This window comes from Xiphias gladius, chromosome 4 (genome assembly GCF_016859285.1).
Source record: "Xiphias gladius isolate SHS-SW01 ecotype Sanya breed wild chromosome 4, ASM1685928v1, whole genome shotgun sequence".
NCBI classification, from domain to species: Eukaryota; Metazoa; Chordata; class Actinopteri; order Istiophoriformes; family Xiphiidae; genus Xiphias; species Xiphias gladius.
In genome coordinates this window covers 15,760,010-15,772,979 of record NC_053403.1, presented here as the reverse complement: position 1 = coordinate 15,772,979, position 12,970 = coordinate 15,760,010, and the positions used below count along the sequence as shown (strand labels likewise).

Sequence of the window (12,970 nt, the reverse complement as noted above, 5' to 3'; positions counted from 1 at the left end):
CTTTCACAGACTGGAAAAGTGCAAAGAAAATGTAGTGATTTGGGATTTGTGACTTTATGCTTTCGAGGAGAGAATTTTTTTCTATACACACTACTTTTCTAAAAACACAGTCACCACTAGTCCTTCAAACTGGGGACAGTAGGACTATGTGTGCGTATGAGCTTATGTGACGTGTCTTGCTGCCGCTGAACGCACAGAGTAAGGATGAAAATACACATACACACACAAACTCACACACAGGGATGTTCCCATAGCCTTTCCGAATGGTTAAGCAATATCTCTCACTCTCTCTGTCATTCTCACTCAGTCTCTCTTTCACTCATACTCACTTCCTCCTCATTTGTTTTTGCCTTCCCTCCCTTTCTCTTTTTGTCACTCCATTTCTACTTTCCCATTTTCCTATTTTTGCCTCTGCGCATCTCCCCAACTTCACAAGGTGAGGGTGAGAAAAAAGAACAAATGAAGTACAGTTTTAAAGTGTGTACGTGCCTTTGTAGTGTTTTCCTTAAAATAATGCTGGAGAGACAACAAACCAGAAACTGTTACTAAGTCAAAAAATATTTTAAAAAGTTAAAAAAATTAAATCTTACTGTCTCCTTTACACAAAGTGCCAAATTAGTCCTCTTATCACAGTAAGGGTCACAAAAGATAGATTCAGCCACTGAAAACACATTTGAAACATAATTTCATAAGATTCACAGATCCCAAATGACTATAAATGACAACGGCAATATTGAGAAGAAAAACGTAATCATGCTCTCATTCTAGCTAACCCAGAATTAGTTCCAGCTACCTTTAATGAGCGGATTGTCCCACCAGAACAACCAATTAAGGCTTCTCATTAGTGGGTTTGACAGAGCCTCCACTGTTCCACACATCCTGAGTCTGAGAATGAACATGGCACTGATGATTATAGATAAACTATACACAGAGAGAGGGGCCTGACAGGAAGAACACACCAGAGTGACATACATGCTCACTGCTGGCTTCCCCTTATAGCTTTCCAAACCAAAAATCCTTTCTGCTAAAATATGTTATATTGAGTAGAAAAATGCTCCAAGGCATGTTCTTTATTCTATGTGGCTATATGTCATGAAAGCTGTAACCTATATTGAAGTGGATTTTCTTGTTCTTGACTGCAAGGGCACCTACGTGTGCTGCTGTACCAACAAACCTGAAAACCTGTAAAACAATACAATACAATACAATAGCCCTGCAGAATAGAATGCCTTTGTCAGGCGTATATTTTTCAATTGCTGCTGAGACTGTGTAAAGAGAAGTGTTAAATCAACTCTGTGGTAATTTTCAGGTCAGCAATCTGTGCTGTTGTTGTATTGGACTGCATTACATTGTACTGGTATTTATGTTATTCTTCCTATTGTTGGTTCATTTTTAAGCAAGATTTGAGCTCTCTATTATTCAACAACTTCTTACGCTGTACTTTTTATCTCATGGTCAAACTGAACAATGACAAAAAATTCAATCACAGAAATGTAGCGTAGGCTGGCCATGTTTGATACACGCCTATGTCAATATGCATACAAACGATAAATGATACGACAAGTAAACTGATATTAATGTAGCTCGCTGGCTGGATTGATGACTCTTTTACATAATTTGTTTGGTTCCACAGGGTTTCCACCTTGGCTCTTTAAGAGGTTTAGGTCGTAACAGCACAGATGCGATTAGCCTTATGCAGAAAGTTTATAGACCCATCCTTCATATCCAACATTAACATGGAAAGCAACTATCATGACAAAAAGACTTTAGCAGTATATCCAAGAAGTTAAAAGGTTTATTTTAGAAGTAATTCAGGGAGAATTCTGACTTGGTGATTGCTCTGTAGATTAAAATTACATATCATTCACAAAAAACAGTCTGATGCAATTGTTACAATGACAGAGAAGAAAACATAAGTAGACACTTTGTTCTGAAGTCTCACACACTGTACACCATCATTGTCCTTGACCTTGTCCCTGCCCTACTGTCTTTCATTTCTTTCTAACCTACCCTCCCCTCCCTCAGAGGAGAAAAGCTAAGAAGGACATAGGCACCAAAGCTGGGTTGTGCTGATTAATGTGATGAGGGGTTGGCCACACAGACATATAGTTAAGAGGTGGATTTAAGGGTGATTGTTAGTAGCATAAGTGCATGGTTAGGTGCCCTAATATTAGTCTGTCTATGTCAGTGTCAGTGTCAGTGTCAGTCTCAGTAGTGGAAATCATGTGGCTCACATCAAACACTGAATTGCAAAAGACACCAATTAGATAATTATTAATAAAGCCAGGCATGACTGCTTAAAAAGAGCCAAATATAACAGAAACTGCACTAAGTCTGACTGTGGTACCATACAGATATTGATTTAACACGTTAGAATTAAATTAGTTAATGTAATCAATATGTTTGCCCATTGCCACTGACTTTTTACACATCAGCGCAATCTCAGCTCAGTCCAGCCTGTCTGTTAGTTTGTTGGCCTGACTATCTTTCTGTGAACTACGAGAGCCCTCGCCTTCTGTCAAAGTATGACTTCTGTGAGTCTGGCTGGGAAACACACACTTAAAGTACTGTAGGTACACACGGTCATGTCGGCATACAAATAGTAAGGGCATGATGAAAAAGTAAGATATTTTAACAGAAACAGGGGTGCAGTCAAGGGAAGACCCATCAAATCAGGAACAAAATTAACTACTGAGAGTTTTAAGCCTTTAGAATCAATCCTTTACCATTTTTTATTTATATGGTCAAATTAAACAGAAGCTCAATTGATAATTTGAGTTGCTTATAAAGTCTAAAAAAAAAGGTCAAATATTTTCTGATTACAAACTGAAAATTGCAAAAGTTGCTTCCTTTTGTCTGATTCATATCTTTATAAATTGGAGACTATTTTTTCTGGATGGTGGTCAGACTCAAAGTAAGTTTACCACATCATTTCTAGCTCTGATAAGTTGATATTATTAAATTGATTTACAACAAATACTGCTATCCCTCAATTTATGTGGGTGCTCCTAATATCCCATCCCATGTTTTATTTCACCACATCACCACCCGGCGAAACCCACCCTTTAAATTCAGTAAACAAACGCCAACCAGATTGAACTGCATTTCCGAGAAAAAAAATCAATTAAAACCACTCTTCCAACATGAAACCATATGAAACGAATATCGCTCATTTGAAAATAAGAAAACAACGTGTTCTAGTTTTGCTACTGCTGTGCGAAGCTCTGCCCCTGGACACAAGGGAACAGACACAGAAGTAACTGGACACAGAAGTAACATCGCTCCACAACAACAGATGAAACGGCTTAAAATTAAATGTTGTCGTTGTTCTCAACAGCTTGAGGGCTTTCCAACAACCACCAAGCCCTTACTTGTTTACTTAAGCAGCTACACGAATTGTCCCGCAAAAAACGGACACGGATGTTTGAATAGTCTTTTAAACGTAACGATTACGTTAGCGTGGTTAGACGAACCAACCGCCAAACGGTAAACTTACCGTTAACGTAACGGCAGAACTCACCTACACCAGGAAATACAACCACTACCAGTAACGTAGCGGGCTCTACTCGTTTGGAGAACGACATTTTAAAGCACTCGAGTTACGAGCTCGTTTTCCCTTACTTAACTGTCTCTACGACACCCTTCACGCCAACCAAGACACACCCGAGCGAGATACAGCGGGACATGAAAGTAGTTAAGGTGATGAGAGCAGGGTTAATATGAGAGGAGAAGATAGGCGCCATGAAGCGCCTTACACCGAAGGTATGACTACAACTCAGAGTAACGGTTTTCAGTGCGCGGTGTTTGCGTGACCATTTCAAATAAACTGTTTTTAGTTATTGTGGTTGTTAGTACAGGTTGAGTATCTATATATTTCGATTGTAGTAATCGCAAAATCCCGAAAGCATTGAACCAGCGGCAGCCACTGATGTATAAATCACGTGATTTAAAAGGGGGTAAAATTAAACGTTACCTGTTGTAATTTCCAAGGATGCGTATGGAGAACTTTTCCAAACGTGGCCTCTCGCTCTGTTCTTCTCCAAAAAAATAACGTACGTCCCACTATCTCAGCCTCGAAAAATCTCCACTATAGCCCGCACCGACAATCTGGCTAGGGCTCAAGGCAAACGTGTCCATCATCCTCAACACCCACCTCATACAGTGAAAAACATCTTTTAGCCGCTTCCCATTGGCTGAGAGGGATTACTGTATTAGATATTGACATGTGATTGGTCGCTCGCGCTGTCCATTCGAGTTGGAGGGACGTTCGATGCAGATGTGGCAGCGGTAGTGTGGCGAGGCAGCTCCCTCTAGAGGTCAATGAGGGTCACTGCAACGTGTCTATAGTGTACTATTTTTTTTTCCACATTTCTTTCAGTGCAGAATGTTCTTTGTGACCAAGGTTGTAGCCGCCACTGGAATAGGATTTTGGGCAAGTGCAAGTTACATTTTATCATTTAAAATTACAGGCTCCTTTTTCTTTTACTTGTGTTCGTTATTAACAGAAGTTGATGCATCACACCAGTTTGTTGTTTGTTTGATTTTCTTTTGTTTTGCTTTTAATTTTTTTTTTTTTCAGACTAACTCAGGTAACCATATTTTCTCAGCCCAGCCATTCCAGAAATTGTAACTCTTCTTACAGAATTCACATTAGACACATTGGTGACTAATCTGCAGTTTATTCCAAACCCAGTGTTTGAGATACACTGCAGTGCAGTAACATGAATATATATGGTCAGTTATCAACAGGGAGCCGCTGATGAAGCTACCTTTGGTAACTGTTAGCTGTTCCGTAAGTCATAGCATAAAAGGATTTTAATTTCTGAGCACTGATGAATTTAAGGCTTTTAAACTCCATGTGTCATAACTGATTTTAATATGATTATATCTAAAAGCTTGACGAAACAAGAGGAAAGTCCTGCCACATATAAAGACATATTGACTGTCCATGGACTGTATATCTTTTGTCAAAGTGTGTGTCTTTTGCACTGTTTCTGCTGTGCTTTCAGTATCATGTAAGTAGTCAGTCTGTTCTTTCTCTTCACGACTCATTCTTACTCTCACACGCAGACATATACAAACAAAGGACACACTGGTCATTGCATTACATAAGGCGTAGCTACTGCCACTGTGTGCACACAAACACACACACCTCTTACATACACACAGATTACAGAAGCTCAAGTAATTGGCTTATAGTGTGAGGCAGCGTGGAGATTTGACATCTACAAAAGAGGAGGAGTAAATAGCAACACTAAGGTGTCATAGAATAATATCAACAACTATAGGAGAAAGTATAATGAGAAAATGCTAATGTAAAATTATTTTGTGATGTAAAGTGACAAAGGAAAGGAGTATTTTGATAGCAAGCAGAGGAGAGTGACAGTCAGTCATCACATTTTGCCACCTGATATGGATCCAAAACCACAAGTTAAGTAACTAAGAGGTGTTTTTCAGGGGACTCACCATAAGCAGAGCAGCATGGATCCAGCAGAGACACAGACCACAGCAGGCCAGAGGAGCGTGCACACATAGACACAGAAGAATGGAGGGGCATAAGTACAGAAAGTTATAATATCACATCATGCGTTACATAAACTAAATTGTTTTTTTTGTGCTTTTTACTACTTTCATGATCCCTACATTATGATGAGAATGAGAGTGGGGCAAAACAAACAAGAGATTTTAATTAGTGACAGTTTTCATCCAGTCTGCTCACCAGTGGAAGTAACACCACTCATTCCTGTTCACCCCTGACTCCTGAGCATCCAGAACAGTCATGAGAAAAAGACAGTAAACAGCAGATCTCCTCTCAGCAAACAGTCTTGCATTAATCTAATTCCATTGACATAATATCCATGTGTCAGTAGAGTGAAAGGAAATATACCCACACTGGGACATTTAATCACACAAATATTACAGGGCTAAGTGAATTAAAGTGACCTCCCTCTAACCCTTTTTGCTCACCAGCCCTTAAATTGAATTGCAATCTGCTGAGGAGGATGTACCCACAAGAGCTTGACCTTTATCAGTCTCAGTCTGGATCATATTAAAAAAAACAGTACTGGGTGTTTAAGGGAGCATATCACTTCATTAATTCTGAAAAAAAAAAAAAAATCCTAAGAGCGAGAGCAATCTGATCACCATTTTCAAAAGCAAAAGTCAAAAGAGAAAATGCTTAAAGGTGTGATCATCTGAATGTAAAATCTGCTCCATGTTTTTTTTGACTTCAAATACCCGCATGTACCTAACTGTCAAGCACTGTTATTATCTCTTAGACAGTAAGTGTACCCTGAAAGTTTTGCTTAGTTCTGTGATGGTTTATTTTACCATCCATTCACCAGATTTTACAATGAGATGACCGTCAAAGTAAGATCACAATGAACACAAAACTAAAACAAGCAGAGGGCTCTGCTATTGGTTACCCCTCCATGCCTTTTTAGATCTCTAATAACAACCAAAAGAAGTCAGAAAAATGTACCTGATTACCAAAGGTCCCATATCGCAGAAATAGTTCCCACACTGAGATTAAGACAATCGTAAATCTTGACTCTATGCCTAATCAGCCTGACCTCGGCTATCTCTCTCTCTATCTCTCTCTCTCTCTCTTCTCTGCTATGTCTGTCCACCTCCTCGCCTCCTGTTTTTCCATGCATAAACCACTCAGTGCACTATACTGTGTATTAGCTAGCCTACGGAAAGGTTATCACTTTGCCCCTAAGCTGACCGCCTAGGCTCACAGTGTGGAGCAGATCAACCAGGCTACCAGTGTCCTCGCTGCAAACCAACAGACTGTGGCCACTCTGTCAACAAGCTAACAGGCTAACAGAAACAGGGTGTCCTACAGAGGGCTAGCTGCTCGGGTTTCCCATGCAGGCGTGAGATCAAGCCAGTGCAGATTCTCTGGAGGATTAGCGGCAAGTCCTTCTGAGGGGAATTACCCTGACGCAGCCATCTGGACAGCAAAATATTGCCCACTAGACCAACTATCGCCCAGGCAACTCTGCGCCCTGACCCGAGGAACAGTAAGCTATCGGCCAGTCATCCCTCGACCCTGACCTGAGAAACCCAAATCATTCAACACTGTCCCCCAGTATGAAAACAGTAAATCATGGCCCAGGCAATATTGTACCTTGATTCAAAAGAAAACAAACTTAAACTTATCAATTATAAATATATTTAAACTATTAATATAATTCTGAATAATTTCAAAGATCATGATTGGGATATAAATAGTAATTTGCAACTAGTCTGTGGTTTATGATACAACATCTTCGAGATTGAGGTCTAATATCACTAAAGTGCAATTAGACGAGGCTACTCTACAAAAACACTACCGCATCCTCACTGCACATTAGTCCATTCGCTTTGGTGAAGCCTATTGTAATACATCATTGTCCGGTAAATCATGTGTGTGGAAGAAGGCTGATATTATTTCGAAATTCATAGAGTTTCAAGTCCTAAAAAGATTTCTCAGTATTAAATATTCAAGTATTAATGTTGCAAAGGTGTGACAGTTGTGCCTTCTACCGTTTCTAGTACTCTGCACACGACTGCTGAGCAGCCTGTGCAGTTCAAAATAATTGCACAACACTGCCAACTTATATTTGAGGACAACTCTGTGTAATGACCATTGTGTTGATGCTCTGATTTAAAAGGTTGAGTGAAAAATAAACATAGGATGCAGAATCAATGCATACACTACCAGTAAATGTACCCTTCACTTAAAATAGTCTGTTTTCATACAGCGGAGATGCACCATGCATCTGGAAGGAAACATATATGTGGTTAATCATGTTAAACAGAAATACACTGAAACTCTCCTCAGTACTCATAATACAAATCACCATTTGTGGTCAGCAATAGAAGAGATTGCTCATTGCTCATTTTTCTGCCGGTGGTATTTAGCACAATCTTGTGAACAAACCCCATGTTCGTGCCAGTATTTCAACATATTTTTCAAAATAAATCCTCCAAATAGACAGACTGTTGCCTACAGCACGATACTGTAGATACATAGACAGATGCACAAATTTACACACCCAGCCTGAAAGCGTGCCCAAGCTTTTAACCCCTTGCACTATAAATATGAAAACACAACATAATGCACACTAATTACACACACACATGCATCAAGCTGTAATTTACCTTACAACCAGTTGACAACCAACTAGAACAAGCTGCTTGACTGAACCGAGTATTTCCCCGTAGGACTCTACTTGTCGTGCTCTCAAACAAATACCAAGGCACTGAACAAATACTTTTGGCTCACTTCACATCTGTTTGCTTCATGTAATGTCAACCACCAGCTCTCCCATCCCCTCTCCACACTTCTTTGTGTGTGCAGTAACTCTAAACTCCAGGATTAGGTGTCACGTAAGGAAGGGAGGAGTAGAGAGGAAGAGAAAGAACTTATTAAATAGAAGCAACCTGATGGATAGATAATTAATAGACAGGTTGATGGTCGGAGAGATAAAGAATACAGAATATTAAGAGAGGAGCAGGCAAGAAACAGAGAGAGGGGGTACTTTTTTTAGGGGGCACCCATGGGTGGCACCATTACCTTATCACTGGCAGTAAAGGGGACGGGATAATAACAGGTTGGTTTACTCTGAAACTTGTAATTCAGTTGTCTCTGCGCATGTGCATGAGTGTCCATTTAATTTAAGGTTTAGGCTGTGTGTGTGTGTGTGTGTGTGTGTGTGTGTGTGTGTGTGTGTGTGTGTGTGTGTGTGTGTGTGTGTGTGAGCGCGTGTGTGTGTGTGTGTGCATGCAAGCTAATCACTAATCGCACACTGGCATAAAGCGGGGACTCACCTCTCAGGTTAGGGGCGAGTGTCCTGGAATTTAATGTGCTCCTAAGTGAAAAAAAAAAACAAAAAACTTTGTGTGTGTTTGTTTGATAGAGTTGACAGTCATAGGTGTGTCTTGAATTTAGAAAGCTCAAACACGGAAACACACAAAGTTTGTGTTTGTTTATGTGTGTGCGCATGTGTGAGTATGGCAAATGTCACAGACCTCACACCCACAAACTGTGAACATACATACAAAATGTCCGTGTTGTTATGTGCTAACCCTCTAAATGGCAAATATTGCAAGTTTTGCTCACTTTCAGAGTGACTGAGGAAGAAGTTTCACTTGTCTCTCACATAAATTCTGCTCAGGAAAACATTAAAAGCTAAAGCTATTAAATGTCTGAATCATAAAAAATTTTAAAAAAGCCAAAAAATACATGAAATCAACACACTCAAACACTTTCTTACATATTTAGTTGTCCAGTAATTACATAACATGATACATCATGTCTAACAACACGTGTTAGCAATCTGTATCTTTGGTCAGAAGAAGCCTGATACACTGCAAAGCAAATCAATACATCATTTGAAGCACCAACTAAAATTTAATAACATACAACTTTGTGAGCCTTATTGGATGTCCAGATAGGCCACTTGTGTCCTGGTACATGAATGCACCACAACAGACAGGTTTGCATTAGAAGACTGATAAGCTTCACTGAAAGCTGTGTTCAAGCAAATGAGCTGAAAAGATTTTGTCTTCACTTTAAGACAAGTAGTTCTCTGTAATATTTGATGGTGAATATTAGTATAACATATATATTACATATATATTACTGTACACCTTATATAGCATGTTTAATTGATTTTCAATTTTAGTTGATTTTCAACTGTAAAAGATTGATTATTTTCACAATTTCTTTTCTCTTTCCTTATATTAAGTCTAGAACTCAATTTTCCAAAACTCTAGTCCAGTGGTAAAGAACACTGCTGGTGGTGCTTCGCCGCCAGCCCATGATGCAGAATACTGACAGACCACTAGAGGACAGCAGCTCCTCTTTGCATCCCCAGAGTCTCCTCTGGTGACTCATGACAAATGAGGGAAAAACTGACCCTGAGCTTCACTGTAGTTTGGCCAAATTAACTTAAAAAGCACGAGTATAATCTTGAAAACGCAGTTATGTCAGGAAGAAGAGAGATTAGGAATAAAGTTTTGAATGACTTTGTCTGTGAGAAGAGCCCCGTTTTCCTCACGTGGTGGACCACTGGATGTGGTCTGGTTTGGTTTTTTTCATTCTTTCACACTCTACACAAAGTCCCACAGTCATACTGAAGCCTTCCTGGAAAAATGTGAAGAATTTTGTATTTTCCATACCAAGAGAAAAATTCACGTCTCACCCCAGCTTAATACTGTAGCTGATTATGCATGTACTGTGTGACACCCTCAAAAAAGTCATAAAATGTCCCTGTTATGAAAATAAATCTTAAAAATATTAAAGTAAATGTTGTTAATATAAAACTAACTGGAAAATGTCCTAACATTACAGTGCTTTATTACTGTAGCAAATGATTATTACTTCATGAAGGGTTTGACACTTCTTTGACTATTAATGTAATAATGACTAACTTACATCAGTGTCTGATGTATAAAACGTCCGTATCGTACATCATACTCTGAGAGGAAAAGAATTTTACATCACTGGTAAAAATGTGGCTGACATTATTGCATATTATTTCTATGAAACATCAAATATTTTTATGAACTCTCTGACCCGTTTAAATTGACATCTTTAAAATTCATTTTGTTAAAATTTTATTTTGTTGACATTTCATCAGTTTCACTATGATTGCTTTTCGTGTAGTGTGCAGGCAGAGGCAACACCATGCTTAAACATGTGAATATGATTGTTTTGATTCCAATCTGTACTTTGAATATCAGAGTAAGAAAATTCCATTAGCAGTTTAGTTTTCCATCAGTTTTAGTCCATCAACTCATCATAGAAGATTTATCTAGATTTTTCCAGCCGCAACCTGTCGCCCAGACTCTGCCCCCACACATCACAGACAAACATGGCGTGAGTGTTTCCTGTCTCAAGTGGAGACACTGGAAAGAATCTCATCCTCCAGTATCCATGGTAACGAGCTGGTCCTTTGCTGCAGTTTCCACAACCAAGACCGAAGTCTGATTCTGGGGTTTAAATATCCACTGTAGTCTCGCAGGGAGGTTGCATTTTGATCTCCAACATCTACAGTGCACATTACTGAAGAGATGTGTCAACCCTGAGAGTATGCCAACGCTCAGAGCCGCAAACTGCTCCTTCAACCTGATAAATACATCCACACCTGTGTTCAACAGCTCCACCCCGATAAAAACAGTCTGGGCAAAGCCATACCTCACCCAGCTGAATTATCTGGTAGTGTACCATGACCTCTTTGAGGCCAGAGCCCTTTTATGTGGCCTTCTCAAACACCTTCCCCATCTGAGATTTTGTTACTACAACTGCGGAGGCTACAGGTCCTCTGGCTTTCTAGTTTCACACTGCAGTCTTCAAGTTGCCTGTGGTCTATCCTGAAAGCCCAAGAGGGGTTCTGGGTTGCCCCCCATCAAACCCTGATTTACAGTATTGGTTTGAACTGGGACCATTCACAGACACAAGTCTGTGAATATGGATATATGGCATTTGGATGTATCAAAGCTATTTAATTTAAGATGAGGCTAAGTAGCTAAGCGGTTAGTTTCACGATATTTCTCAGGTTACCACATGATGTTCCAATAAATTATGTTTCAGTCGAACAAATATCACTACAGTACTATTAGCTTGAACTAAGTTTGAACAAGATTTGATCCACAAAACACAGCTGCTTTCACAGTCACTCTGTTCAGTGTTATCTTCCAAAAATGGAGAATTAATTTTACTGCTGTTCCATCACTGGCCACATTCAAATCGACAATTTCCAGCAGTGCTTTCCATACAGACATGCAAATGCTGAGTAAACAAATATTCATTCCTGGACACATGGGAACAAACACACACAGGTACATAAGTTCAATGACTTTCACCCACTTTAGTGTCTTTGAGGGAACATTAATTCTTTATTAGATGTTTTATGATACTGATGATTTATGGTAACAACTGATTTGTGAAGTGTTCTCTTTTTTCTTACTTTTAGGTCAGATCTCCTGGTTTGGGAGATGTATTGCCACCAAAAACCAAAAAAAAACTTATTGGATTAATAGATGAAAGGAGGGAAAACCTGAGGAAGAAAACAGCAGGAAAACACATGAAACTGTACTAAGCTATGGGCCCCTGATAAGCCCCTATCGTTTCCTAATTCAGTTTAATTAAGTGGTGATTAAACACACTTTTATTTAAAAATATGCACCATGTGAAAAAATTGATTGGAATATTCTAGGTATTAAAACAGGATTTTGACACGGGGCCCTTCAATAAGACAGGGCCTCGTGATTAGGTGAAAATGCAGGAGTCGCCTTAAAGCCCTTTACCACCCAAAGTTCACCCACGGATGCTTTGACTTACGTTGATTAGCGTTCTTCTCAAGACTGCGTTGGTGCAGCACAGGCTGTGCTTGATTGACAGCTCCCTCAATTTCCTGTTAGCTATTTTTCCACCTGCATGGGCGGGACAATTTGCATCGTTGTCATCGTTATTAGTTAATAGATTTGGGTGACATCACATGATTTCCAGCATATCTCCACTGAACTTCAACCTGAAGAGTCTCAAAGGGGAGTGTTTGACAACGCCTGTGTGGGTGTCAAAGGCCTTTCCATTTAAATTCATATTAATCGTCTGGCCTCAACTGAACCCGAGGTCTTTTGGGCCCAGGGCAGTTGCCAACTTTGTCCAGTTGATAATCCAGCCTTGATTAGAGCAATGTAGTTGTATAGTCCAGCAGCTTTTAGTAAATGCTATATAGAGTATATAACTTGTAGTAATGTGCAAGTTGTGAAAAGTAAATAAGTTCATGTACTCAACTAGTTTACTTAGGAACAATTTTTAGGTACTTGGACTTTATCTGAGAATAAAGTTCCATTTTATGCTACTTTATACATCCATTCCAGGTCATTTTTGACGTTTTAATTCACAACATTTATTTGTCCAGCATAGTAGTAACAATGTTACAGATTAAACTACACATAGCAGCCGATATAAAGT

The 12,970-nt window shown here is 39.4% G+C and overlaps 1 protein-coding gene across 10 annotated transcripts in view; it reads right to left on the bottom strand.

Annotated features, from left to right (window-relative positions):
• epb41l2 (erythrocyte membrane protein band 4.1 like 2) overlaps positions 1-4,126 on the bottom strand; it is a 55,877-nt gene extending 51,751 nt beyond the window's left edge. For 8 of the 10 annotated variants that reach the window (XM_040125979.1, XM_040125987.1, XM_040125985.1 and 5 more), the window contains exon 1: positions 3,974-4,126. The gene's annotated coding sequence lies outside the window, so the exon portion shown is untranslated. Of the gene's footprint in view, positions 1-3,496; positions 3,552-3,626; positions 3,733-3,973 lie in introns of those variants that run through there. The other 2 variants (XM_040125980.1, XM_040125981.1) reach the window with 2 other exon arrangements.
• Between the last annotated feature and the right edge of the window lie 8,844 nt (positions 4,127-12,970).